At 37.7% G+C, this 15530-nt stretch overlaps 2 protein-coding genes across 3 annotated transcripts in view; one reads left to right on the top strand and one right to left on the bottom strand.

Annotated features, from left to right (window-relative positions):
* Window positions 1-15530, top strand: part of RSPH14 (radial spoke head 14 homolog) — a 104368-nt gene that overhangs the window by 66177 nt on the left and 22661 nt on the right. The window lies entirely within an intron of this gene.
* GNAZ (G protein subunit alpha z) overlaps window positions 1-15530 on the bottom strand; it is a 75760-nt gene that overhangs the window by 55835 nt on the left and 4395 nt on the right. Inside the window, exon 1 of one of the 2 annotated variants that reach the window (XM_050906800.1) lies at window positions 10685-10716. The exons of the other annotated variant lie outside the window; for it this stretch is intronic. The gene's annotated coding sequence lies outside the window, so the exon portion shown is untranslated. Of the gene's footprint in view, window positions 1-10684; window positions 10717-15530 lie in introns of those variants that run through there. 2 annotated transcript variants of the gene reach the window in all.

Raw genomic sequence — 15530 nt, 5'->3', positions numbered from 1 at the left:
GGGGTGGCTCCTGTGAGAAGCTGCTAGAAGCTTCCCCGGATCCAAGTTGGACCCGCCGCTGGCCAAGGCCGAGCCAATCGGCAACGGCAGGAGCGCCTCTGTGATAGTGTATTTAAGAAGGGGAAAGACTGCTAAAAGGAAGCTGCAGCGAAGAGAGGAGTGGGATGTGAGAGAAACAGCCATGCAGACACCGAGGTCAGTGAAGAAGAAGAGGGAGGAGGTGCGCCGGAGCAGAGGTTCCCCTGCAGCCCGTGGTGAGACAGTGGGCTGTCCCCCTGCAACCCATGGAGGTTAACAGCGGAGCAGAGATTTCCCTGCAGCCCACAGTGAGATGGCAGGCTGTCTCCCTGCAGCCCATGGAGTGTTAATGGTGGAGCAGAGATTCCCCTGCAGCCGGTGGAGGACCCCACGCCGGAGCAGGTGGCTGGGCCCAGAGAAGGCCGTGACTCCATGGGGAAGCCCACGCTGGAGCAGTTTGTGGAGGACTGCAGCCCGTGGAAGGGACTTGTGTTGGAGAAGCTCAAGGAGGGCTGACCCCCATGAGAGGGACCCCATGCTGGAGCAGGGGAAGGGTGTGAGGAGTCTGCCCCCCAAGGACAAAGGGGACACAGAAACAGTGTGTGATGAACTGACTGGATCCCCCATTCCCACCCCCCTGCGCTGCTGGGGGGCGGCTGGGCCTAAACCACAAGCCAATAAAACCAGTCATTATTGTTGGTTTCATATCTAGGCTTGCTCTTTGCCCCTGCCCATCACTTCTGTCTTGCTCAAACTGATGTCTGTGTTCGTAATCCTAAACACTTACCCCTTTTCTCAGCATGTTCCCAAGTGACAGGGCAGGGGGTGGGGAGGAAGGAGAATGACGCTACAACAACACAATTCAATTGTAAAAATTTCCCTAAGAAAATATCCAAGTATTGTATCTTGTTGTATTAGTTACTTGCACGTTATTATGGAATGCAGAGTTACAGAATCTGCCTTGAAAGATGTTCCCCCCAAGATTTTATTGAAAGGAGCTGGCTCCTAGGCTCAGAATAAAGCCAATGGCTATTACTATCATAATCAATACAGAGACTGTGCATACAGTATGCTGCTAGCAGCAGGAATTTCAGCTGGCATTGTAGGCACAAAGCTATATTCTCCCTCAAATGTCAGCGGTACCAGTAGGAGAATTTAGCTTCACCACCACCAGCCCACACACACAAAGTTTTAGGAGCCTAATCTTATTCAGCTCTTTACAGTATTTCCATCCTAGTAGCCAGATAATACATATAATTTTTCCCCAGTAGTACCTAATTTAAGAAAGTTCAAAAGGTTGTAGCAAACTTTCCACACCAGTTTTACCTATAGTTGCCGGCAATCTTGTTTAATTCAGGACTGAGAGTCTATTCAGTATTACAGAACATATACTACCAGAGGAAGAAAACAAAACCTTACCCAAGCTATATTTTCCCAGCTTATTAGTTCTGATTGCTTCTTCTTTCTCTTTACATATCTGAAAGTTTAGAGGTAGTGGACCTGCCTGTTTGAGCACTTACCCACGTAAAAGCAAATGCAAGCAAATCTAGCAAGAAGTAGCACAGCACACGTCTAAGACTTATGAGTGTAAGCAAACCTAATGTAATCAGTTTCTAATGATTGTACTCATCCACAGAGGATTCCAGTACTTTAACAAAACCTTATTTTTGCAGGTTTTAACTTTCAATCACTTCTTACACTATTAACGAAAGAGAAAAAGACATGAGGGAGTACGATATATCAGGAAATACCCAAGGTAGTTTACTGAGGAAGAAGTTAAGCGTTCTACTAAGCAGGCATCACTTTTTTTTTTTTTCCTGAGAGGAACTGAGGCTAGTAAGGAATGGGGAAATTGGTTCAGATCTTTGAATCCAGGAAAGCAGCCAGAAAGAGTCCCAGACATGCATGCAGTATAAATGCAATGTTGAAATAATTTCACAGAAGTTAGTTTACTGTTTAATGTATGGTGATTAAAGTCCATTTAGTACAGAATAAAGTTGTTTTTAAACTGTGGCCACAGACATTACTAACATTCTCTTCAGACAATCATTGAAATCTGAAAGAAGAGGAAGGGAAAAAAGCTGACAGAGAAAGAAAAAGACTGGATGAACTTTTTTGTTAATGCAACCTCTTAGTTGATAGTACAACTTTTTGTTGCAGTTGGCTGACAATATTATTTATGTTGCTGTTTTCCATTGCTTAAAGCCTTGAGAAAGTACTTACATTGAAAATATCTCCATCAGATATCTATCTCTAAATAAATGTCTGGGGAAGTTTTTCATACAAAAAATGGCTTGGGCACTTCTGAACAGAGCGCTTGTGGGAAAAATGAAATGTTTCATCCACTCAAAGAAATTGAAAACTTTTCTTTAAAATTCTGTTGTGCCTTCAAACTTTGAGCCAAGGACGTGAAATTCAACAGAAGATGAGCTTTATGGTATTGATGTGCATTTGCCATTCTCACAAAACAGGAAGTTTAACTTAGAGGCTTTAAAAAAATTTAGTTTTAGCTAGAGTAGAGAAAGATTCCATTTCAAGAAAGCACTTGCTAGGCAAGGGTAATTGGACTTGCTGGTCTAGAGGCTTAGGAGAAGGGAAAAGAAAAGGGAAAGAAAAGATTTTATATCAAGGAAACTCAGAAACAATCTGTATCCACTAGAATGCCTGTGTCTCCAGAGCCACAAGCATAAACCAACCAAAGTTACCAAACCTGATCATGAACTTTCTGCCTGCAAGTATTTGTGGAAACTCCTGATATTCCGTCTATCTTTCCATATATAGGGTAACAACCTGTTATTGGTTTTGTTCTCCCTTTTTATTGAATCTAAGCTTCAACTTGACAGATATCAATATGACCTCTTGTGACAGAATTAAGATTGTTTTGTTTGAAAAAAAAAAATCATTTGGGAAATTTTAAGATATTTTAGAAGGATATTAAGGATGAATATTCAAGTACTGAGAAGTTGTATGTACAAGTTATGGCAAAACTTTTAATTACATATTAAGGCACTATAATCCCATCCAAAACAAAGGATGGGCCAGATCTAATAATCGAACAAGAAAACGTAGCAGAGAAAGCTGTTGTCTTTTGTGGTTTATTTGTTACAGCAGTTAAAATGCATATTCTGTTAGTCAGATGAGTGAAGAAAGAACTGTCATGATTTAATTAGCTGAATGTTTGGCTGGACACTACTGAATTCTACCCCTCTGTCATGGTGGTTCTTTGTAATGTTAATTAACTCCCTTAAGCCCATCTTTTCAAAGATGAGCTCTGCTTGTGATTTTCATTTCTTAGATGCCCAACTTGAGATGCTGTTTGTGATCAGGAAATGCACTGATTTTTCAAGTATAATCAGCCTCAACAGTAGCTGTGTTGTATACATTCAAATATTGAAAAAGTAATCTTTTTTCACTTGATCCATCTTGATCTCTATTTAAGAAATAGGACCTAACCTCTACGCTAATTCCCCAAGGCAGATCCAAGAAATTAATTAATGTCTGTGCAATAGATAACAAAAGGAGAGTAATAGCAAAGTCAGTCAAGAAATTCATATTGATAGCACAGTCTAGCTAAAGTACATTACATATCCAGACCAGGACCACACACACAATAACCAATACAGAATAATGGAAGCTGCTGAGTAAGGAAGGGGTTCTTAAAGGAAAGTCAAATCAAGTAATTATAAACGAAAATATCACATACATGTAGGCAGGTATGTGTGCATGTTAGGGATAATCAAGGTTACCAAAGAAAGTATAAGAACAGTGATAAAAAAAAATTAATTCAGAAATGCTCAGTCCAGGGCAGGGGATAAGAAGGGCATTGACCAGAACTAGTGCCGTACCATGAGCTCCTTATTATCGCCAGCACTGACTGTTACCAGCCCAACAGACAACTGCTTCCAGCGTGCTTTCCAGAAAGACAGTTGGTAGGTCCATTAGGTTCTCATCTGCCGATTCTCGCTGTGATTTTATAGAAATACCCAGATCTGTGGTGTAAAACCCGAGCTCAGCTATTAGAATTGCCACCTAGGGATACATGGCAGAAGGAAGTTTTACAAGGAAATGGTGGAGAACCCAAAGAAAATTACTTGCTGCTATTACATGTCATCATAGTCCTATCAGTATGTAATCTAGATGTAACTGATATATAATAGAATAGATTTTCTGCAGTGAGATATTATGTTCATAGGTTTAAACATCACATCTTTGTCTATTGTTTGGAAAACATTCAACATACTTTAGCAGTATTGAAATACAAGTTATGCTAGTTAGCGGTGTCCACTAGCTATGTGTATCACCCAGTCAAAATTTAGCATATAGACTTGATCCAAGTTTTAGGGAAATGTAAGAACCTATACTGAAAAAAAAGTATTCCTTATACACCAAGCATTCAACCCCTGCTTTTATAAAGCTAGATTTTGATCTTTAGTTAGTGGCATTGAAGTTTGTACCAGCTCAGCTAAGATCCAGAGCACAGTAGAATACAAGAACCTATTAGTTATTTTTCTTTTAACTATGCACATCCCACATCAGGAAGTTGGAAACATAAACCCTATAAAGCATTAATACCTAAATACTTGGCAGGTATTTAAATCATGACCTGTTTTAGCAACATCCACAAACTAGTGTGAAACAGTGAGAAGCAGCATCAACACAACCAGTACATAATACTGACTGATTCTTTAATAGAGCCAAAAATACAACAGTTCTATTCTGAGTTGCATTGCTGAAAATCCAGAGTAGTGTCAGTGACTACATATGGAGTTGCCTGTGCTTCATAGTGATTTAACTAAGACCAGAATCTGCCACAGCCATCATTTTAGAGGTGACCTTTAGACTTCCACAAGGAATGAAATATTACAAGAATATTACAGTGGGTCTAACAGTGGGTGTGTAGAAAATCCTGGCTGCTAGACAAGGGCGAGGAGAAACAACACACATAGCATCTGCTTTAGGGACATACAAACATCAGACTCATTTAAAAATTTGTAATAAAGCAACAAACAAAATGCAGTACCCACGCAGTGTTTTGTAAGCACCTCAGGTGATGACAGTAGTGTAGGTTATGTCTTCATTAGAGTTGCTGTTTAGCTTTTATCATCGGTGTTACCATAGTTCTTATGTAGGTGATTCATGAGCTAAGACTCACATACCACAGGGCTGCTGTTTCACGGGTCTTACAGAGCTTAAGGAGATTATTACATAAAAAAAGGTAGTAAACATTAGGTTTGGTCATGAATATAGTGGCAAATTTCCTATCACTCGTTCAACCTTATTGCACACAATACCTTATGAAAGCATAAGGAAATTTTGGTAGTTACCATAGCAGAAGAAAGTTAAAGAGGGATTTGAAACAGGATAAAAATGTAGCCTTGTAAAAGGGAGTTTCTCTTCCTGTGCATAAAAGGTCACATAAGAGAGCAAAAACGTGCTTGGTTTAGACTGTTCCAGTGACAGGTACGAGCTAATTAGAGGTCAAAATCAGAATCTCTGTAGTAAGAACCTGAGAGCCTGGGTACAGATAACAGTGTCCTGAAGACAAGAAGTTTGTTTAATGTGATAGGGAAAAGCAGCCAGTGAAGATTCAAAGATTGAAGCTCAAGGCCAAGCAAGAGGCAAGGAGAAAATGCTCCAGTAAATGGGAACCGTGGAAACAATAGACGAGTTTTATCTGTGATGATGGTTAAGAAAGCATCTTGGAGACTTTATACAGAAACAAATCACAGTAGTTCTGCTTGTATGTTTAAAGGGAAAGAACCAGAGGAGAGGCAAAAATTAAGGCAAAGAATGAGAGTAAAGTCACAGAAGCTAGGCAAGGTTTCCAGGGTAAACTGAAAGGGTATATAAACACAGGAACCAAGAAACTTCTGTATCCATGAAAAGAAGAGGGAAGGGATAGCAATAGAGGAAACAAAGACAAGCTGAGAAGAGCAGATGGGCGTATCTTACTATATCACATTGGCAGAAATCAGCAGAAATCTATATAGAGAAGAAAAAAGGCCAGTGGGAAAGGATTGACTCAGAAGCTGTAAAGATAGGTCTGCACATATGGAATTTAATTACACGGGGGTGGGGGGGCGTGGAGCAGGGAGCACAGGAAGAGAGGAGAATAAATCCATGGTGGAAGAAGTCATCTGGGTCATCAGATTTCCACCAGAATGGTTTTGCTAGAGAAAAGACATTGTTAAGACTGAATCAGGGCTGGAAGTTGGCAAGACAGACCAAAAGGTTTTGGAAGGAGGAAAGCAAAACACAGGAAACAGTTTCAGTAGAAGTAATGAACACTGAATTCACAGAAAGGCTGAGCAAGAGCATGGGAGGATTGGACTGGCGATGAGATGGTTAAAGCTGGGAACTAAGCAACAGAAAATGAGTAATGTTTCACAGAGAACAAATCAAAAGAACCTTGGTGAATGGAAAAACAGAAAAACAGACATAGGTTGAATGAGTATGAGGGAGCAGCAAGTTATCAACATAGGATAAAGTCAAAAAAGGAATATAGGAGATTCGTGTGAAGAGAGAACAGCATAAGGGAGTTCAGAGGCAGTAGCTCAAAGAAAGCATGAGAAGAAAGAGCAACATGATGCAGGAAGAGCATCAAAGAGCAGGTCAAAGTGGGAAAGAGTAGGAGAGGAAAGCAGGACTGAAAGAATAAAGTCAATAATTCTCATGATAGTCTAATTTAGGGAAGGACAAAGAAAACTTCAGCAGGTTTGTCAGGTTAACAGCCTCACAACAAGACATAAACGTGGATTAAAATGCTGTTCCTAATACAACAAGAGAAAGAAAGGAAAAAAAGAGTGTGGATATCGGCATAAGAGGCAGGGCTATTATGAGGGATGAATTCAGTAGGTAGGGTAGAAAGCAATTTCCAGCCTTGGGACACATATAGAATTAATTATATGAACTATGTCAGAAGGTATCTACATCAGAACTGTGGATTTCCTAGGTTCCGTCTTAACTCAAATTAAACATGATTTTATCCACAGAAGGGGAGATGAGGAGTGGAAGAAGTATTAGACCACAGCCCAGGGCAAAAAAAAAAAAAAATCCCAAGAGGCTAAACAGTATCCACAGCATTCTCTAAAGCGTGACTCATGGGAGAGGACTTGCATGCTACCAAGCACAGATTACAGCTGCAGCCTACGCCTGGTCTCATTCTGCTTCTCTTTTGAAATTCAGAAGCTTTGACAGTCTTACAATCCTGCTGTATGCAAGAGCTTCTGCAGGTACATCTCAGACAGCTGAGCCATTGTCGTAGTTACTCTCTAATTCAAAGGACCTTTTTCTTTTTTAATAAGCTGAATATGAAGGAAGTTATCCATGCTCTGGTTTTGATGTGAAATTGCTTTGGGCCTCTCTCTGGAGTGATGATCACACCTTCCTTACACTCCAGCTGCAGTTACTGCAGTTACACACCCACCACCACAAGCCAGAGGGATCTGAGTCGCTTCATGCAGGCTCCTAACTAGGGATTATGAGAAGCTTGTTATGTTGAACATACATCGAACATTAGAGAACACTGGAGTGGTTAAATTCCTTTCATCAGACTTTTAAAATGTCTTTTAATAAGCAAGTTGGTTGCAGATAAAGTGAGAGAAGATGCAGGTTTAACTATCTGAAGAGACTGAAGGCCTAATTTATCCAGAGAATGCAGTTAGAGCAGCGGAGCAAGCATCTCTAGCAATATTCTCAGTGTGTTTCTCACCACTCATGCTCTGGAGAGTTTAAGTTTCTTAAATAATGTTAGGTTTTTCCTCTTATTCAACCTCGGTTTTTTCCACTGAGATCAAGAATGTTTCTACTTGGCACTAAATGAGATTGCAATATGAGCTAGAGGAACTTAAGTAGCTGTGGTGAAATGGCAGCCTATGATACGTGACCCTTTGGGGTGAGAATATTCATAGTTCTTCCTCAGCAGAATAAATACCACTGACATTGTTTAAGGCAAAAATAAGAATAAAAAACCCCAAACCCTGTAAAGTGCTATGGTGGTGATCCACTTACCATAAAAGGAAGTGTTTTAATTGACTTCAGTGGGCTTTGAAATGAGCCGGTATCCAGTTTTGAACAGGATGAAAATAAACATATTGTATTTAAAAACATTGCAAGCAGGATACCTAACTGCCAGCAACACAGACAGTTTTACTGATGAAAATTTACTATTTAGTGCATGATTCATACTATTCTTGTATGTGAATATCTACAGCTGAAAACTTTTGTAAGAATAGATATGAAATTGAATACTCTAACTTTCAGCTCTCCATTTTTATATGATCTCATCATTACTGTATTACTAGTAGATACTGAAGCATGATCAGTATCATTGTGTTTTAAGATTAATTTCTTCCCTATATGCACATGTTCCAAGCCTGGCTTCTATTGGTATTCACTATGTATGTTTGTTCATAGGTCTAGTCAACCTTCTAAGAACAGAAGCCAAATCTGACCACATAAATTTTGAGTCATACTATGACAAAAACTAGTCAGGACGGCTTCACATATTCCTAGGGCTATACAGATTTTTTCAGTATTGTGGATCACTTTCCTATCATTCTAAGAATACATTTTTATCCATAACAAAAATAAAACAGTAGGTATTGTATATTGGTTAATAGTCATTATTTTAAAAATGCATAGGTAACAAAATGAGCTGCTAAATGTAAGTCCATCTTTTGAGGAAGCTTGCATGGATTTTTAATCTGGGTATTTACAATAACATAGGAGTACTGTGATTTAGATTTGGCTGGGCAAAGTTGTTATTTTTCAGCCTCAAGCAAGTTTGTAAATAGTTATTTTTCCCCAAACCTGAAACATATGATAGATGGATTTTTGTTATTAGAGATAAACCAAAATCCAATCACATTTTTTCTTGATCTTTTGTTATTTTTCAGCTGTGCATTGGTAACTGTAATACTAGTATTAGCAGTTGTAGCTCCAAATGTTGTAACACATACTGATGATTCTTTTGGTGTTCTATTAACACTGCTAGTACTTTTGTGTGTATACGTGTGCATGTGGAGAGAGAGAGGGGGAGGAGGGTAATTACTACTCCTATTCAAGTTTGTGTCGTACGTAAGGACATTTTCAGCATTCAGATTTTTTTCTCTATTAAAAATTTTTTATTTCCTATAGTCCTGCAAACTCCCTAGCCATGCAACCACAATTTCTGTATTTTTAAAAACCTGTGACAGCATTTTTACTAGTTCTTTAAACCTTAAATTCTGTCTGCAAATAATCTGTCTCTCCTATTGTACAAGTTCTCCTATGCTGAGGACAGAAAAGCTTCCCTTTTGTATCACACCTCAACTAGAATTGTCTCCTCTTCTTTAAGGTACCTAATTAATTAGCTCACCATTTTGTGACCCTTATCGTATCATTCATTTTGTTTGAAGTAGGCTCTTGAATCAAATATTGAGAACTGATAGGTTGATTTATGATACTATATACATGATCTACTACTACTGTTAATAGTAATAAAAACGAATTTTGCAGGTTTTTCTGCATGAGGCAGTCCTAACAGCTTAAGTGAGAGTTTCACAAACCAGACAAACGTATGACAATAACCACACAGTACAGGTTTAACGGCAGCATTTCAAATGGTTGCTCTTTTGTTCTTTTTACTCTCAGTGACATCTCTTCTTGACTCAAATAGCTGTGGCACTAAAATTATCTTAAAGCTGAAAGGTGCTAATCGAGCCTTTAGTTTATTCATTATTCAGCAATGGATCCTTAGTTATTCATTTCTCATATTACCAGAAAAAATTACTTATGGTAACTCTGTATCCTACTATTAAGATGGCACATAAAGCTGAAATTTTACCACTGGTAAGAAGCCAGGGATTCCTAACTATTCTAGTTAGCATTCTGCATTTCACACACGAGATATGCAGGAAAAAAGCTGATGACTTACCGTTATATTTATTTTTGCTCACTAAAAATCTGCTGTTGATACTGTTGTAAAAACAATTATGAGAAACAGGCACAAATCTGGGAGAAGAAATAATATACATGCTGGAGGCTACTCAGAACGCATCCATACCTCAGTGGAAAGGTCATATACAAATTTCTCAGCAAGGCATATTAGGTCAAAACAGTGCAAAAGCTATTGCAGCTGTATGGATTCCAGCTTCCAAATTCACCCTAAACTCACAAAGCAGATTGACCAAGTGGGGACCAATATCCACAATGCATAGCAGAACAATAATTTATCTTGAAAACTTTGTTAAAAGAGTATGAGGACACCTCTGAGACCACTCAGATTACTCAACTAGCAGGGGTGAGGTGGGGGGTTCTGCATTTTCAGTGATCTGTTCTCAGGTACCACCAGTTAAGTATCGTACCGTGTCTTGCCTGATAACTACTTGTAGCCTTCCAGGATAATTGTGCATAAAAGCATAGGTTTTGTTATGTTTGGGTTCATTTACAGCATACCGCAAGACTTTTAAATTGAGGTATTGGATTCAGTATTGTAACTAAGAAAAGATGACAAAGGTACTGCCTCCTAATGCCGTCTGTGACTTTAAAACAACTTTTGCATCTTCATTGTTACAAGGCTGAAAAATTCCCCACAGGATGCATCTTAGTAGTACGAGAATAACACCTTATCTAATATCAACCCCAAAAGCTACAAACATTCCAGAAAACAAGGAAAATTTCTTACCTCTCAAGTCTAGGAAAATACCTGGTAAGGTGTCTTCCTACCTCTACCAAAAGCACAAATGAAAGCAATAGTTGAAGAGCTCACAGCTGACTTAGCTTTCAGCCCAACCCACCTTAAAGCAATTTGAATTTTGTTTCAATTTCTTCCAGCTGGCAGCAATGCCATTAACACACTTACTAGCAGTCTCCTCCCAAAGTATATTTTGCATCATATAGTTCAGGAGAAATAAAGCAAACATTCTGTGTCATCTCTGTCCACTGAAGACTCCATGCATTAGAGAAACATCCAGTAAAAGTTTTAAGTAGTTTTGCTCTTTTAGAGACACAGGAATGGCATAGAAATAGCAAAACAAGACAGTAGATTGTCATCATAATACTCGTTGTGTCTCCTTGACTATTCCGAGATCTTTTTTTTTCCCAGTTCTTAAGAATGAGGTACAATTTTGGTTTGTATTTCAGATTCCCATATCTGCCATTAAGTAGTGTAAATGGGTGCCCTGTACAAAAATAATTTTAACTGTCCCTTCCCATCTTTTGTGTTGGTTGCAGGAAGGAGCTCATCCATAAGGGTGAAATTTCTAAAGGCTCTTGTAAAAGTTAAAAGGAGGAGCCAAATCCTAGAAATTTTGCACACCTGCATTATTTTCTGAAATCTTGTAATCTTGACCTTCTACTGTTTATATTCTGTTGATCTCCACTTGCCTCTGACCAATCCTAATACAAGCTGAAGAAATTATTTGTAGTGAAAAATAGTATTTCATATGGATTTTATAACTAGATAACTCTGAAAAAATATATCCTTTTAAATTACATCTTGGAAAATATGGAATCTATAACTGATGATTCTGACAGAACAGATGCAGACAGCAAGTAAACAATGAGATTGATATGCTCTCAATGTAACTCCATCAAATACAAATCTTCTTCACAACGTAGGTAAAGACAGATAATAAACAACATGTCTAAGAAAAATTCCATTTGCACATCGTATCTCATAGCTGAATAAGAACAGTGCTGCATAGATTGACAGCATTCCATCTGGCCTCCTTTAAAAAAATGTTTACAAGCACTTTATTATTTTCTTGAATTGCCTTGTTTATGTAAGCTTTCAATGAGTTCTATGAAAAATTCTTGATGGATACATAATGAAAACATAAACTATTCAAAATCCAAAGTTACAGTCATATAAATAAGCTTTGATTAATCACAGACTACCTATATTTGGAGAAATGCAACAGCAAGAATAAGATACTGTACAAAGATACCTAAATACTGTATTTTGTCAAGACAATAATACATTCAAAATTCTCTCTGACAGTATTTTCATGTTTCACCATAAAGTAGATGAAACCAGGTTAATTTCTGGGGACTGTGCACATTCCGTATATCATTTACTCTGACATGTAGAAACCAAATGCAAACATAGACAAAGAAAGTTCAAATTTTATTTAAAAAAAAACTTTTTGAAATAATTAAGATATTTGCCTAGTCTTATTTACAATATTTTGCTGCCCATATAAGATGGTACACTTTTAATGCCATTTGTATTAGTTGTGATCAAAAGATGATGTTATTCAATAATAATTTTACAGCAAGAAGAAGGAAAGTATCTCAATTCTTTCACTCCCAAGTTATTTTCAGTGAGGAATAACAAGTCGTACCATCAGCAGGAGTTCCTACATTCTTTCAAGATTTCAATCAAATTTAGCCTTTCTTGATTCTGACAACCAAACTTATCACTTGTCTCCAGTCAGCTCATTTGGGTAATCCTATTCAGAATAATGTAGAGAATCATCTCTTGCCTAATAAAACCTCTTTAGTTCAGACTTACAGGCTGAGTATGAAATGGGAACTCTGTTGGTTTGCATGGACAATGACCCACGCTTTCACATTAATGGAAAAGAACAAGAACTCTTGCCTTTTTCAGTTGGCCACTGCCCTGATAATACCAACTAAAATTACTTTTTAAACATCTATATACAGATATTTTCTTGAGCAGAATTTTTTCCTGTACTTCAAAGGTAGTCCTATAGGTGATACTGGGTAATTGTTAATTGCTTGTCTATCTTATAGGTCCTTTTTTGTGGAGTACTATAAACTTCTACTTGGTCAGTCTTTTCCATTTGATTCTTATGAAAGACTGGTGGAAAAGTATAAAAGCAATGTAGATTATAGGATCATGAGAAAGTACCTTACTGTCTTTGTATTCACTTGAATTTCACTTGGCTGAAATTCTCTCAGAGTAAGATATTATTAGTAGTAGAACTACTCAGAGAGGTAAGAAGGAAGGCTATTGTCCTGCTTACTCAGAAGTTCTCCCATCATTTGTTAATTAAGTCCACAGTACTTAAAGGTACTCCCAGAGGCCCATGTGACTGTGTGCCCAACTTTCCCTTTAAAGCATACTTTTGCTATAATAGGCATCACCCATTTCTTTCAGACCAATTCTTACAAAAATTATCATGCCTAAATGATTTCCAAATTAGGATATTGCAGTATTTTCTATTTGAGGTTCATTGCTTTCCAGTATCAGAAGACACAACTAGAAAAGCGATATGAATTAGTCAAAAATACAGAGAAACTCAGACGCTCCTGGTGTTGATCTGAATAGGGGATCTGAAGTTTAAGATCTGAATAAGGAGAAATGGTTTTTTCCAGCCTTCATTGTAGAGCCAGGTTGGAGCTGCCTAAATCTCAGCATGAAGTAGAACAGTTTCCAGGTATGATCCCAACAGGCCACAATATCAGTGGCTGTTCTTGGTTTCCCTGACTGCAGAAGTGGGCAAAAGGGTAGAGTTGCTAGGCCAACAACACAACAAAGAAAGAGGCTTCTCTCGTCACAGACCAGGGTAATATCCTCTGTAAACATTTAATTTTAGTTTATAACCCACTTGTACTGGCAGAGAATGGGCCTATAACAGAACCAACAATTCAGTTCTTTGTCTATGTGGTAGGTTATTACTTTATCAGGGTTTTAACTTCTATTACATAGAATTGCACTGTTCAGGACTGCAGTGTACAATCAGTCCTCTTGGGGAAGGTGGAGAATTGTAATTTGCAGTGTTAAAAGTCACAGATTCCTACCTCTTGTTGATGTTGATACCTCATACTTTCATTTGTTTAGACCACTATATATTTACTTGACCTGTGAAATCAAAGAATATTGTACTGATATAATAAGATGTACTGATGTGCACGTCAGCCTAAAATCTTGCCACATTTAAAATAATTGCTAATCCCTTGAATTAATACATTGTTGAAATTAGTAGCCAAGAATTTGTTCCTGTAACTTAAAAAAATTACATGAAGTCTTCAGTATTCTATTTCTTTTTGTGAGCACGCTTGCAAAAAGCAAACTTGACACACCTATGTAATCACAGTCATGAGGCAAAGTTCAGATTTGCTTTTGGGAACATTCACAGCAGGAAACATAATCAGAGGACTTATGCACATCTAGTCAGGGAACAGAAACAATATGATAATAGAACAATTGTTCAAATTTGAAGTAGGCTAGCCTTAGAATTTTAAATACCAACATAAATGTCACTGAATTACAAATTAAGGTAAGTTTATCTGTTCATGGACATAAATGGATTGAAAAAGAGGTTAAAAACTTGTCTCTGAAATGACTGATTGAGGTGAGATTCTACCGTTACTGAGCAATACAAAATGAAAGCTCAGTAGGTTCTAAGCAATTGTAAGAATATATGAATATCTGCCCATTACAAAATGGCTTCCATTATAGCACCCTGACTCTGCCAAATTTAAAAGGCCAGGCACAGAAACACATCTTGAGAGAAAATCTTCCTGCCAAGACCCACTTGTAACGAAGGTATTTTGTGGGACACTGTCAACTCAGTGGCAGTACAGAGAGATGCTCCAGTGCAACAGTGTATATTTTTACCAGTATTTATTCTGGTATATTTTAGTTTCGAATGGATTTGGTTAGCATCATATGCATTCATTTACTGATGGGTTTTAGTGCTTTAAATGATATAGAAAAAACTTTTATGTAGTGTTGGTTTGAATCCTCTCCAACATAAACACTAGGGAAGGTGAACAACTGATATCCTGGACTTTCTTTCCTCCTAAGACATCCAAACTGAAAAAAACCACTCTAATTCACATATATGTATAAATGGATGTTATATATCCAAATTAAATCATATTTTGTTAATACATTCCAAATATTTGGATTACATGACTTGGGCTGGTAAATATCCAGAGAAGGAACTTCTTATTTAAAAAAAACCAACATAATAACTCAAATTGTATTATTTTCAGAAAGATGTTCCCTTAGATGATACATAAGTATCCTTTTGAATCATACATATATTTCTCTTTTAAAGGAAGAAGTATAATAACCAGATGCATACCCCATCTAAACAGCAAGCCCCCCCCGAGCTAAACATCCAGCTGTGTTTTTGTTACTATGCCATGACACTTTCATCCAAATTGATTACAATTCAGTTGAATTGTGTTCTTTCCTTCCACAACACAACTATGTCAACTCTATTTGTGCATCAACACTTGGTATGCTGTCTAATTGTATTTGTGTTGATGGGTTTTGTGAAGATAGAGGTAGTTACTCCACATTGTCTCGATAAGGTTTGAAAATATAGAAAGTAGGCACACAAAATAAGGGTAGAAACACACTGGGAATGTGTGCTAGAATACTGCCTGGAGTACTAGGAAAAACTGAATAAAATATTTGGATTACTTGTACTGTTTTAGTGAAGTCTTTCCTCCACAATACAATAGCATTGTTAAGATACAGTTAGAGGAAGAAACCAGCATGCTAGCCTAGTTACTATCAAAGAAAACAGGGTTGGTACGTAGAGAGTAGC

Source organism: Gymnogyps californianus, chromosome 16, assembly GCF_018139145.2.
Source record: "Gymnogyps californianus isolate 813 chromosome 16, ASM1813914v2, whole genome shotgun sequence".
Lineage (NCBI taxonomy): Eukaryota > Metazoa > Chordata > Aves > Accipitriformes > Cathartidae > Gymnogyps > Gymnogyps californianus.
This window is presented reverse-complemented; position numbering and strand designations above follow the sequence as displayed.